Source organism: Protopterus annectens, chromosome 4.part1 (genome assembly GCF_019279795.1).
Source record: "Protopterus annectens isolate FY-2018-M chromosome 4.part1, PAN1.0, whole genome shotgun sequence".
NCBI classification, from domain to species: domain Eukaryota; kingdom Metazoa; phylum Chordata; order Ceratodontiformes; family Protopteridae; genus Protopterus; species Protopterus annectens.
In genome coordinates, this window is record NC_056734.1 from 969976755 (window position 1) to 969991500 (window position 14746).

Sequence of the window (14746 nt, forward strand, 5' to 3'; positions counted from 1 at the left end):
TCTGAAACTACAAATGTTTATGCCAGAACAATCTGACCTGTGGTCAATACTATTATGCCTGTAGTCTCAAAGATAGGGCACACCACTATGCTAAATGGGACCAAGATGTTAAGCAAATATCAGTACAGTTTCTTTAAATGTGTATTATGTACAGATATCCCCCCATGGTCCCATAGAAATGCAGTAATGTCCCTAGCCTTAAGCAGCATCCAGCCGTCAACTAGAGTGATGCCTCAACACAAACAGAAAGCAATTGTCAGTAATACCCACAGTCAACTTACTGGTACCATCACAGGGTTGTCTACTGCCAGCAACCTGGGAACATATGAGCATCAGAATGCACTGCCTTGCTACAGATGGCCTGCATCTCTCATACCTGGCCTAGAGGCCTCTGGCAAATGCCATTGCCTCACCCACAGTGCCCTGTTAGGGAGTGTCATGGGGTTCATAACATCAACATTACACAGTCTAAAAAAGGCAAAGAAAGGCCATGCTGCTAAATGCTAAGAGAAATCCTGCCAGAGTCAGACAGCCAGAAATCTAGCCAAAGCCATGAATAATGGGGTGAAGAAGGTCCAAAGAGAAGGACACCTTTGAAATATTGATCTAATAATGTAATAAAGTTGAAGGATTGATTGCAGTAGCATGGAATATCTAATGGGTCTGAAGTCTGAAATTGCAATCTCAACTGTCAGTAATATCTGACTTCAGCCCTGAGTGACTTGCAAAACACTTCTGCCGGAGAACCACACTTGTTTGGGTAACCAACAAGATATATCAATCATGGATGTGGACATTCTGTGATACTCAGTACAGTCAACAGGCAGGGCTAGGAGTTTAAATATGGGAATGCACTCACTGCAGACAGGCCTAACCCTGGAAGATGGTGACATGTCTGCACCCACAGAACCATGGGCCACAGCCATAGGGAGTAACACACCCCTCCCTGATCACTCATCCTATGCAACATCCTGACCCCAACATGTGGCCATCCAAGCAAAATGAGGTGGGCCATGCATATATGTGTGACACACACCGCCAGGCTGGTCAAACAGTCTGACACACACAAGGCCCTCCAAGTGAAGTCAACCATTGAGGAGAGCCCAATGCAAAGTACTGGTAGCTATAGGCAAACATATCTGCCCAGGACACACACACCCCACATATCCTATCCCCTACAACTCTATCTGGAGTCTGCCTGTCACCCTGATCCTGTCTGATTTATATTACCCAACTGTGGACTGGAAATCAGACCAGTGCAGAGCATAAATCCACAGAGATTCCATCACTGTAATATATCACCAAGGGGCTGGACCATTTCCACAGCACCAGCAGTCAATTGCTTGTAAGCACACCCCTCAACAGGCTGGACAGTACAAGAATGCATAGCATTTGACCCATAAACCTTGTGTGTGTGCATCATCCATCCTGTATTCCTCTGGTAAATCACTGTGATGATCTGAGGAGGTATGTCACCTGGTACTGAAATAGTACATGACAGTGTCAAATGGCATCTATGACAGATGTCTGCTAAAACCAGCCCTGTAACCCTTGCAACCCATACATTACTGAGAGAAATTGTCAGAATCATTGTATGGCCCATTGCCCCCACAATTTGATAGGCTATCTCCAGATATCCTGCACCAACAGGTTGAGAGGTATGGCCGTAGCACAAAACAAACTGGACTAGAGTACAACAATCCCTGGAATGGAGTCCCACATGTAGGACACACTGGGCATGCTCATACAGAAATGTCGGTAGGATCTAGGAATGAACAGGCCTTCCCCACCCAGTGCACTTTCCGTTGCCCCACCTTAGCAGTCCTGAAGATGTCTATCACCATAGAAGTCACTTTTGGTAGGTCCAGCCCCATAAACTGTGTGTCTTGTGCAATAACTGCATAACACTATATTACAAACAACTAGCTAGGTAGGAGTTCTAATCTCAGTTCTGGCATGTGTAGAAGTGTGTGTGTGTGTGTGTGTGTGTGTGTGTGTGTGTGTGTGTGTGTGTGTGTGTGTGTGTGTGTGTGTGTGTGTGTGTGTGCAAGACTGAGAGAGTTGAGTGTTTGTTTGTTTATAGGTAAAACAGTTTTATGCCATTCCCACCCATGACACTTCACAGTGCCCCACCCTATCAGTCTAGATGATGTCAGTCCCTTATTGGCAACCTTGGTCAGCTATCAGCCCTGTAAGCTCAGTAATGTATGTGATAAATGCTTAACACAGTAGTACAAATGCCTAGTTTAGCAGGGGTTCTACTCTTGTATCTGGCAAATGTGTGTGTGGGTATCTATGTTTGTAAGTAGAAGTATTTTGATAGGTTTCCCACCCACTGCCCTACTTTATCAGTCCTGCTGTCATTCCCCATATTAGCACCTTTGGCCAACTCTCAGCCCAGTAAGCTCTGTAGTGTGTGCGGTAACTGCGTAACACCATGGTACAAATCACTAGCTAGGTAGAGGTTCTACTCTTACATCTGCAAGTGTGGGTGTATGTCTGTCTGTTTGTAGGACAAAGCATTTTGATAAGTTTAACACCCACTGCACTACTTTATCAGTCCTGCTGATGTCATTCCTTTACAGGTTCACAAGTGTGTAGTAGGTAATGGCTCAGGAGCCTTAACAAGCCTAGCACATAGAAAGGCCCTGCCATTGTGCCACCCAATGTTACATCCCAGTGGCTGTATTAAGTATAGCCACTGCAGTGATCCTTGGGTTGAACTTTCTATTACCCATCCACTCGTCAGGATTTCTCTGGAACAGTGTCAGCTAGGTGCTCTGCCTGACATGTATGGGAAGTGTATTGCAGGGCATGTGTAGTCTCTTGGTGAGGGACCTGTCCCACCAGCATGTTGTGGTGATTGTGGTACTGAGGTAGAGGTCTCTACAGTGTGTGGTATGGATGGATTTATATGTAGCATTTCTAAACCAGCTGGGTCAGACATGGCTTTGTAAGTCAAGCACAGAAAGCCACTAATTAGGTGATATGGCACAGAGAATAACTTGGGTCTGCTAAATCTGTCTGTGTAGGATGTGTGTTTAATGCCTAGGAACTCCTTTGTGAGGTGCTTCTGTGACTTTTCCAGCTGTAGCAGGTGTCTACTAAGGTACATGGCAAATGAGCCATAATACTTGGGGAGTGGTCTAATGAGGGATTAGTAGACAGAGATCATTACCGCTGTCTTCCTGGATGCAAAACCCTTGGTAATGCAATGTGCCATATAGAAGGACTTCCTCACCACATTGGCAATATGGTGTTTGAAGAAGAAGTTGCTGTCAACCTGTGTCCCCAGATGTCTTCTAATGCCTACAGTGTTCATTGGGCTCCCATTGATGTGGAACTTACTGGGAACTGAGTGTGTTACCAAAGAGGATGATGATGCATTTTTTGGTGTTAAGCTCCTGCCATGGTTTCCACACCACTCATTGGTCTCAGTGAGGCCTTCCAGTAGGATGTCTGCATCACTTGTGGAGTTCTTGATAGCTCCCAGCTTGCAGTCCTCTGTGAACTTGGTTAGCCAGAGTTCCTCTGTGTTGGGCTGGAGTCCTGAGAAGTAGATGCTGGACAGGACACTATCCAGTACTGATCCCCATGGAACCCCACTTATGACTGCTTGCCAGTCTGATTTGGAGTTTGCCACTTTCGCACTGTGTGTCCTGTGAACCAATTTGCAAACCACCCACTTATATAAGGGTTAATGCTTAGTTTGTTGGGTTTACCAATAATCCCTGGCTGAGGAATGGTATCAGAAGCCTTGGCCAGATTGAGGTAGGCTGTATGCAGTGCCTTACTGTCATACACAGCCCTGGTGACTCACTCAAAGATGTCAACCAGGTTGAGCAGGCATGATCTGCCATTCACAAAGCCAAACTGTGTGGGGTCCAGAGTTAGGAGATCACCCATATCTTGGTCAATCAGGTTGATGATGCGCCCATACCCGTACATAGTAAACTTGTCAGGCTAAGGGCCCAATAATCCCCAGGGTCTGTAGATGCTACCCCTTTATGGAGAGGGATGACTGTAGCAGTGTGCCAGTTTGGAAGGACAAAGCCTGAGGTGAGGAGCACACAGATTTGGTGCCAGGTCTCCTTGTATGTCATGTAGAACACAGCCACTGATATGTTGGGGAAGCTGTATCCTTGAATGTAGACAATGCAGTTCTAACCTGGCCTGCAGTAATGCTGGGTGTCTGGCATTCATCTGCCATTGTGATTGTCCCCTTTGTGGGGAGAGAGGGGTAAAGCTGGCATTGACTGTGCTGGCGAGTCTGTGGCCAATATCTGTTGTGTCAGGATAGGAATCAGCATTGTGCAGTAACTCACAGCACTAGTGGTTATTGCTGTGGAGGTCATTGATATAACTATCAAAGGCTTTTGTGATTGTTGTCAGTGTCTGCTGCAAATCTGCCTACATAGCTGCCTGTAGGTGATTCCATGAGGAATCCCAAATTGTGTTTGAGGCTAATAAGGGGGTTCACCAGTCATGGAACACCGCCATTTTCTGCAACAGTGTCCTCCTTCTGTTGTACACTTTAGTAATGGCAGGGGACCATCACAATGGCTTCCAGTGTTTGGAGGACAATGTCTGTGTTCTGTGGGCTATGGCTAGTACCATGCATCCATGTACATGTTTGTGCAGTGCATATGTGTATGATGCGATAGTCATGCAGCTATTTCCTATTGGCATGGATGCAGTGAAGTCATCCACTCCTGTTTTTCTGACTGCAATGTCAGAACTGGAGAGGTTTTGCAAGGAGGTTACCTTTGTGGGGGGTGTGGGTGAGATGTTGAGCTCCATGTTGATTACATCATGTTTGGATTTTACCAGGTAGGGACTGACTACTGTTGTTGAGCAACGGTCCCATATGTAAGTAATCAATGCAGGTCACAGTTGTTGCATCCTCTACTGGGGGTCAGTATGAGCCAGTCCAGGCCATTGGAACTGATGAATTCCATGAAGTGTTGGGCCAGTGTACTGGTGCCTGACTACTTTCCCCAGGTGATGGAGGGGTAGTTGAAGTCTCCTACTATGTCAATCTTGGGTTGGACATTCATAGTTGCCAGGGTGTTGAGGACTGTGCATTGACAGTCTAGGGACATAAGCTGGGGACTGATTGCAGGCTATGGTGTGGATTGCACTATTCCCCAAAGTCAGTTTTACAGGAAGTACCTCTGATGTATTATGGTGAGATACTAGTCTGGAACTGTGCATATCCATTATGGATATGGAGACACCACCTGTGGAAGTGTGGTCCATGTTTTGGTGCTGACAGCTGTGAAATGCATCATAACGTGTTATTGCAGGGCTGCTGTCTGCTGCTGTGAACCACTTCTCCATTACAGCACAAATGTCATTGTCCTCCACTCTGAGGAGTGCTTTGAGTGACTGCATCTTGACAGTTAGATGTCTACTATTGAGCAGCATGACCCTCAGATTGCATACATGTGTAGCTGTTAAGGTGGTAATTTGATTTGGAACACTGTCTAATAAGGCACTATAGGAGTGCCAAGACACTCACCCTGTAACTGGAAACCCAGAGCTGACAGATTAAGGACATCTCTAGCAAGGCATTGAGGTCTGTCAATCATGTTATCCCAAGCAGAGAGATATTGGATCCCCTGAGAATGACACACAACACATAAGCCAATGGTGCAATCAATTATTTATTGTTAGTACTGCAGCATCATTCTGGGTGATAGCAGTATACTGCTCAGAGCTACTGTCACACCTGCCTGGACTACATAATCCAAGTGTTCAACCATGTCTCTTATCATGTAGCCCAGGGAGGTGTGTCTCAGGTCATTCACACCCACTTGGATGATGACAGAGTGATACGTGTAGCTGTTGTGGAGTGGCCTGACTGGGTGTGTCATGTGTTGGATGCTGGCATGTGATAGACTTTTGGCTACCTCCTCCATAATCAACATAGTGAGTGGGACATCTGTGTGCTGCAGTACTGAGTCACCCATGATCACTGTATTGTGCAAGGTGGTCAGCCTTAAGAGGTTGAAGGGCACACTGTATAGAAGACATATGTGTCCTTTGGCATGTGATATGTCGTGGTGTCTGAGTGGGTGTCTGTCTTTCTGGTCTGTGCTGTTTGTGAAAATGATCATTGAGTGCCTCTGTGAAGGTGGGTGTGTGGCTTTTCAGTGTATATCAGGGCTCTCATAGTGGGTGTCATGGTGAGCTATGTGGTCCACATGGTGTGGTGCAGGTGCTGATCTTATCCTCTTGACCAGCTAGTCCAGTCTTTGCTGGAGAGTGCATATTTCTACATTTGATGATATAGGAGTAACTCTCACTGGTCTGAGTGTTTGGAGTTTAGAGGAGAGGGTTGTCTGTGTACATGAGGCAGTTGCAACAGTGACTCAGACTGGACAAATGCACCAGGTTAATGGGTGAAAGCACAGAAAACTGCACTTCAATTATGCCAGGAGGGGTGGTCATAAGTAGCAAGTACTTGGGGCTAATTCCGTGATAAACGAGTACTGCTGATGGCTCCCAGGTGTGATACACTTATTGATACAATAACCTGTTGAAGTACAAAGCTATAATGCTATTTGAAGTACAAGACAGAAAGAACTAGCAAGATGTATGGTAGAAACTGAAGGCAGACTTCCTGCCACCTGTAATGCTTTACCTCAGCTGTGCAGTTATCAGCACCTTTGCCCAGTTATAAGCCTAGTAAGCTCTGTAGTGCATGCAGTAACTGTGTAACACTATAGTAGACATAACTAGATAGGCAGAAGTTCTCATCCCAATGCTGGCAAGTGTGTGTGTGTGTGTGTGTGTGTGTGTGTGTGTGCGCGCGCGAATTGTGTACTGTGTGGGTTATACCATTTTTGACTTGTGTACCACCCTTTACATGTCCCCTGAATCCAATTTAGAATTCCTGTTGATGTCATTCACCTTAGAAGTTCCTGTGGACTAGGTGAAATTGTATAAGCTCTGTGGCACATCTGATAACTGTGTCAAACTACAGTAGAAATAACTAGTTAGGTAGGAGCTCTGATCCCAATACTGGCAACTGTGTGTGTGTGAATCGGATACTGTGTGTCTCATACAATTTTGATTTGTGCTCCACTCATTACATTTTCCCCACCCTACTTTACTGCTGCTGTTGTTGTCATTCACCTTAGAAGTACCTTTGGAGAAGGTGAAATTGTGTAAGCTGGGTGATATAACTGCGTAATACCATAATACAAATAACTAGATATGCAGGAGTTCTAATCTCAAAACTCACAACTGTGTCTGTGTGTTTGTGTGAGAATCATGTACTGTGAAGGTTATACAATTTTGAGTTGTGTAACACCATACTCATCCTACTTTAGTAGTCCTGTTGATGTCATTCACCTTACAAGCACATTTGGATGAGGTGAAATTGTGTAAGCTGGGTGGTGCATCTGCTAACTGTAACATAATACAAATAACTAGATAGGCAGGAGTTCTAATCTCAATACTGGCAACCGTTTGTGTGAGAATCATGTACTGTGAAGGTTATACCATTTTGAGTTGTGTAATACCATACTCATCCTAATTTAGTAGTCCTGTTGATGTCTTTCACCTTACAAGTACCTTTGGAGAAGGTGAAATTGTATAAGCTCCATGGCGCATCTGATAACAGCATAATGCCATAATACAAATAAGTAGATAGGCAGGAGTTCTAATCTCAATACTTGCAACTGTTTGCGTGTGTTTGTGTGAGAATCATTTACTGTGAAAGTTATACCATTCTGAGTTGTGTAACACCATACTTATCCTAATTTAGTAGTCCTGTTGATGTCATTCACTTTACAATTAACTTTGGATGAGGTGAGATTGTGTAAGCTCCGTGGCATGTCTAATAACTGTGTAACACTGTAGTAGACATAAACAGATAGGTATGAGCTCTACTCTGAATACTGGTGTGTGTGTGTGTGTGTGTGTGTGTGTGTGTGTGTGTGTGTGTGTGTGTGTGTGTGTGTGTGTGTGTGTGTGTGTATACCATACATGGCAGGTGACCACCTCCTGATGCCATTACTTTATATGGTGTGGTAATGGCATCTGCCTCACATGCAGCATGTGAAACATTGTACAGGCCATACCAGTCCTCTGTACAGATGTGTCAGGAACATCCAGATGTTTGTAACCTATTAGTGCTCTGTCTACCTTAACAATGCCCATGTGTGTGATATAGTTGCCAAATAGGCCACAGTGAGTGTACTGACACATATGGCAACATCAGGTTTCATACCTGACTGAAACAGCGTACTGATACAATGTCTGCTACCCTCACACTTGTCCAGGCTTGTAGGTGCAATACATGAGTCCAGATGCTTGGTTTTACAAGTGAATTGTTCATGTCATGGGTCATATTAAAGGTTGGGAAAGGTGTGGACTGACATACTGTGGTCTCAATCATTATATTTCAGAAACAAATGGCATCTTAGGTATGTGTATACATTTTATACCCACTGTATAGCAGTAATGTTTCACACATGTCCCTACCTTAGTCAGTTTGTCCAACACATTTTGTTGGGGTCTGTCCAGATGTCTTGCACTGACAGGTTGTGAGGAATGCTACAGGAATTGTTACATTCTCCTCAGATACGCCCCTGTGGTGACCACTGTGATGCAATACAATTAACCCCACCAGAAGTGAACATGCACATAAAGCAATATAGCTATTAGTCATAGTTGTGTGCATGGTAACTTACATGCCCTACACATGCCTGGGGTATTGCCAAAGCACAACTGAACAATTCTATACCCACCATCTTCAGGCTGCTGTCCCATATGCAGACCAGAGTGACTTATGTAGTTGTGGGGGAGAGGTATTGTCAGCAGACTCACATGTGTCCTTGGAAAATGATGGATGCAGCATGTCTGCACATGTACAGTACAACACCCAATACTACACATTTTGCTGTCCTTCACCACAGATTTGCACTTCTGTGCATTAGAAATCCCCATCCACAACTGCAATCTGACTTGGCACATGCATGTAAATACTGTACAGATACAAGTATGTTTCATACAGTAGTCTACTAATCCCCACTGGGACCATTACCTGCACGCCCCTTGTCCATAATGTGTGTGCCACCCACCTCCAGCAAGTGGGGCTTTGTACCCTGTTGTTGTATTGTGATGGGTGGCACAAGCTTGGCAAGGAGCTCCTCATTTGGTGTCAGTGGGGGCTACATGGCTGGGCTCCCACCTATGGTTGTGGGGTCCCTGGCCATGGCAGCAGCCCTTTGCCAGGCATGGCATATGAGGTTGGTGGCATGATGCCACATTTGCTCATATGTACGTGTGTGCAGGCCCACCTAATTTACCCTGTGAACAGGGTCATCCCACAGGGTAGTTTTCTCCCACAGATGTTGCTGACTTCAGCCCAGCAGTACTGTGTGGTTCTGTATTATGGCTTCCATTATCAGGTTGCATTCCACTGGTGAAAAGTTCTAGCTGGTAGACACTAACAGGGAAACACATCACAGGACCCCATACATTTGGCAACAGTATGTGCAGTACCTGCACATGTACCTTGAATACCAGTAGCCAACACTCACAATCATACCAGTAGCCACCACTCACAACCACAGCATACCCCTGTAATCTATCAGCACAGTATCAGCTTGCATTGCACTCCTGGTCCTGATGAGTCATATTGCCCACAATGAGGGCAAGTTGTTTGCATAATCCGCCATTCCTCATTCAGGTCTGTGTAAATGGATGACAATAGCCATCTTCCATGCGGAAGGCGTGTAGATGGTGCTGCGGCTTGGTGTGACTACAATGTGTACTGCAGCTGGGAGCACATGCCTGAGTTCATATAAGATGCAGACAGGGATATTATCAGGCACCATGGATATTGACGTTTGTTGCCTTTCAGTAGGTAATATGTACCTGCTCACTGGTGATGAGGGGAGGGGTGTGGGTGCTATAGTGCTGCTGAACCAGGGGGTGATGTTTGCCCAAAACCTATCTCCAGTGAGTTGCCTATATCTATGTTGTGTGTATATGTGGTCTGATTAGCCACCATTACAGGGTTGGGTTGGTTTGTGGCCTCAGAGATTGCAGATATATGTGAAGATGGCCTTGTGATTGGTCTTGGTAGATGTGTCCAATTTGTACTCATAGTTAGCCTTACAGTATTCCACCTGTGACCTTATATGCTTGATCAGACAAAGGCTGAGTTGATGCCAGGTTGGTGTGTGCTCCTGATTTGGCCTGTATGGCCAATCTAGGAACAAAGTCTGTGGTTTGTGTATTGCTGATGTCCACCACAAGCATTCAGCCTACATTGAGGGGGTTGATGTTATCCTGTTGGGTATTGCTGAGGCCATAAAGCTATGTAGGTGTCTACATTGTATTGTGTTGTGGGCCTGGACACAGCTGCTAGTTCCAACATATGGGATGTCCTTCATGTGGACCTTGCTCATTTACCTGGCCTGTGCAGGGGACATTATGGAGGTGTGGGGGCTACAGCTTCACAGACAGTAGTGGAAATACTTCACAGGACAGGACATGTGGAGACAGCCCAGCAACATGGGGACAAAGTTCCAGAGTTTGGTACAGCTTGTATGTCATTAGTGTTATTACACACATGGGGGGTTGCTACATTGGCAGGGTTTGTCTGGACATGCGTTTACTGGGTGACTTGACATCTGACAGTAATATGCCTCTGACATAGCTCTCAACTGGCATGTTGTCCACAGACTGGCCAAAAGTTTGCCTATTATGCTTGGCCTGTTCCTCAACCAACATCTGTTTTTGTGGGGTTGATAGGATAATGTGAGGATTGTAGTCAGTAAGTGTTGTCATGCATTGATGTTCCACACATCATTTCCTTCAGGAATGTGATGTTACAACAACATGTGTAACGGCAGCTACTGTTTCAGTTTGTAACACCATTATGTATGATATGTCCCTCTTTCCAGCCCCCTGTTCCATAAGTATGCCATGCATTGTCCAGATGTCCAGCACCATGAGGTGCAGAGGTATGGTATATTATTAATACCAACTGCACTCCAGTTAGCATGTCAATGACCTGGCAGACTCCTGGTCATGGTATGCAATGGTGGCCAGGATTGTGGATCCACACCCTGGTAACTGTGTGGAAATCTGCACATATGACAGTATGTCTGTCTGGCCATTGTGAACAGACTGCCAAGATTGTGTAGCAGTGCTGTGTGTATATGTTTTTTATGCTGGGTAGGAAGAGTAGCAGCTGTGAGTGCCATACATACTTTACCTATCTGACTCTGCATGCTACTACAGCTGCTGGTGGTCTATCAGGTCCGTATGCTTGTAGGGACTGACTGTGAAATGTCATGTAACACCTCAGGATTCCCAGTATACTGTGAATTGGGGCAGTATATGTATGGGTAATGGGTGAGTGGCAAAAGGTATGTGGTTGCTCACACAGTATTATACTGTCGTGTTGTTCAGTTTGCTTACTGGTATGTTGCTGTGACTATGGTGCACTTGTTCGGGGGTATGAACTTTCACACCACTGTCTGTTACTATTACATCCCTGTACTTCCTGTTATATTTGCTACTGCATGTGTACAGCCCCAGAGCTGGACCTGGGTAGTGTTATGTCAGTCCGATTGTAGTCTGGACATTGCTCGGTAGCTCAGTGTAGATTCCCTAATGTTGTGTTATGTCAACATATTCATAGGATGTCCAGTTGTGTGGCCAATATCTTTGGTCTGGTCTCCATAACTGTTATGTATGCATGACATATCAATGGGATAATGTGGGGATTGAAGTCAGTAACTATTAAGGAGCAATTGAGTACTGTAATTGTGATATTTCTGTTGATATATGTTAGGACATACACTGTTACTACATGAACATTCTCAGCTTATCTACTGTCGCATGTTGGACATGTCCCTATTTTCAGGCCTTTGTCCCCCCACTTTGTCAGGCTTGGTCCACATAAATTGCATTAAGGGGTTCTGAGCATACCTTTCCACTGCCAGATTTTCCACAAACTGTCCAGATGTTTGGACCATACTTTTGTTCGGTTCCACAATTTATTTCTAGTTGTCTGGTAAATCACAGTGATGATCCAAGGATTTATGTCAGTAAATAAATGACATGATATTTCAATTTCCATCATCATATCCTTCCGTGATTGTCTGCTCATAGACACATTGTTGCTGTAACACGTCTTCATTTGTAACACAGATTTTTGAAATATGCAGCCTTTGCACAGCTTCCTTGCACTAACAGGTTGAGAGGGATGGTTCTGAGATATAAACACACTGCATGTTTTATATATATATATATATATATATATATATATATATATATATATATATATATAAAATTTTCCTTCTTTTATATTTAATGTGTGTATATCTATATTATGACTGTATGTTTACATATATATGTTTCATCAGAGACACACACACACACACACACACACACACACACACACACGCACACACACACACACACACACACACACACACACATATATATATATATATATATATATATATATATATATATATGTGTGTGTGTGTGTGTGTGTGTATGTCTATATATGACACACAAAGGTTTCCATGAAGCTTTCTCCCTAATGTTGTATTCCTACAGCTCAGCTGGTGTAGTGGTACATTCCTCTGACTATAATGTTCAGGGTCATAGGCTCAACACTTGGGACTGCTGTTTTCTTTTATTAATGTTAAATGACCTGAATGCAGGATATGTTCGTTAAAGCACTACAAATTCTCATAACTCAGATGATGTAGTGGTATGTTGCTGTGGTTGTTGAGGACAGTCTTCTGGGTTTGAGACTTGGCAGGGCTGACTATTTTGTTGCTGGGCAGAACAAGGTCTGATGGATACAAACTGATTATGGCACATTTATACATATCATACATATTATGTTATATTTAAGGAATAACCCACAGCTGAGTGTGGGTAATGCTGCATTTACCCACAGTTGATGTGGCTTGGTCACGAGGGCAATGTCCTCATGACCAAACAATGGCAACCATGGGTAAATCCAGCATTATCCACACCCAGCCATGGGTTATTGCTATTATACAATGACATTATTTAAGCAATACAATACTTACCTTTCTTAAATAATGTCATTGTATCATACATCCATGCTGCACTTCCACAGTTTTTCGGTATCTTGGGCCATTTCTGATGTACTGCACAGGCATAAAGGATGTGTTCACACAATTATGCAGTACATCAGTGCTGTGCAGAGGTAGCAATGGAGACAGGGGGATCTCAATTGCTTTTTTTAACATATCTCGGTATGTTATACAAGTTGATGAACTTGTATAACATAGTGAGCGCTATTAAAAAGGGAACAGAGATCTCTGTTGAATGGAAGATCTCCATTGCATTTGTTTATGATATCCTGCTATATTATACGAGGTCTTCAACTCATAAGACGTAGCGGGATATGTTAAGAAAGCAACAGAGAACTTCATTTCCCCATTGCTATCTCTGCAGAGTAAAAATAAAAACCAGGAGATATACAAATGGAAATAGTCCAGGCAACCAGACCTTTTTCAATTTGCATACTCTCGGGTTTACAACGAGCACTCTATTTGTGCTGGCCAATAAGCGTAATCATTTTTGTATGTTAATGGCCTGTCATTGTGTAATATAAAATAAATATTTACATACACATTTATAATTTTATGTTTACCATCCATGATATCTCCCTATGTGCTTTCATTACATTATATTCTTATGTGACTATACTGTATGGGGCACGTGTTTATATGGGGGGTTTCACATCTTTTCTACACTGACATCTCACTTTTGGAACTGCTACACTACCCTGGTTGACAAAAAAATAATTGCTACATAATTTAAGTTTACTAAAATAATTTGACACTCATTTCACATGATAAAATAAGTTGTTTATCTAGGGACTCAAACCATCAACACCTGCATGTAAAGCTGCAACTCTAACCACTGCACTATCTAGGCTTGGATATTTTACCTGTCTGTTTTCATTTAGCTACTATGGGGTGTTTAAGCTGTAATGTACACACCCACATAGTTACACTTAAACATCCCTTAGGGCACCTAAAACTAAGGATATATTATTTTATTTAATTTAGGTTATAAGGGTGTGTGTTGAAGTGTTGTGACAACTACTTGGGACTGTGTTTCTGACATAATGGCAATGACTGGGCCTTCAGGATTCTGTGTGTGTTTCATGCTGATGCATGACATGTACAGTGTGGGCTTTTATTTTGTGGGGCTGTGGTTGTGCTTTTGTACATTTGGGGGATTTATCCCCTGTTATGTGTCTATTTGCAAACATTTCCTGAAGCATACCTCTCAACCTCTTAATGCAAAAAAACTGGACAAGGCTTGACAATATGGGGTACAATTAGAGACATTATTTAAATATTGGTCTTATAAACTTTAGAAAGTTGCTAGCATACCAGGATTTGTTTTAATATACTTTTTTCCTTCAGAAAATGTATATTAAAAAAAATTCCGTTACTCTAGCGACTTTCTAAGTTTATAAGTGCAATATTTAAAATATGTCCCTTTTGTACACCCATGTGGTCAAGCTTTGTCCAGATTTTTTGCATTAAGAAGTTGAGAGGTACGTATTTGTTATGTACAAGTACCGTATAGCACTTCCTGAGTGAGAATTGCTTGCACATGCCCCCTGCACTCGTTCACATATCGTGTCCGTGTAGAGCGTTCAGCAGTGCACCCTCATGAATATGCAGGACGTGCTGCTTCTCTACATGGACACGGA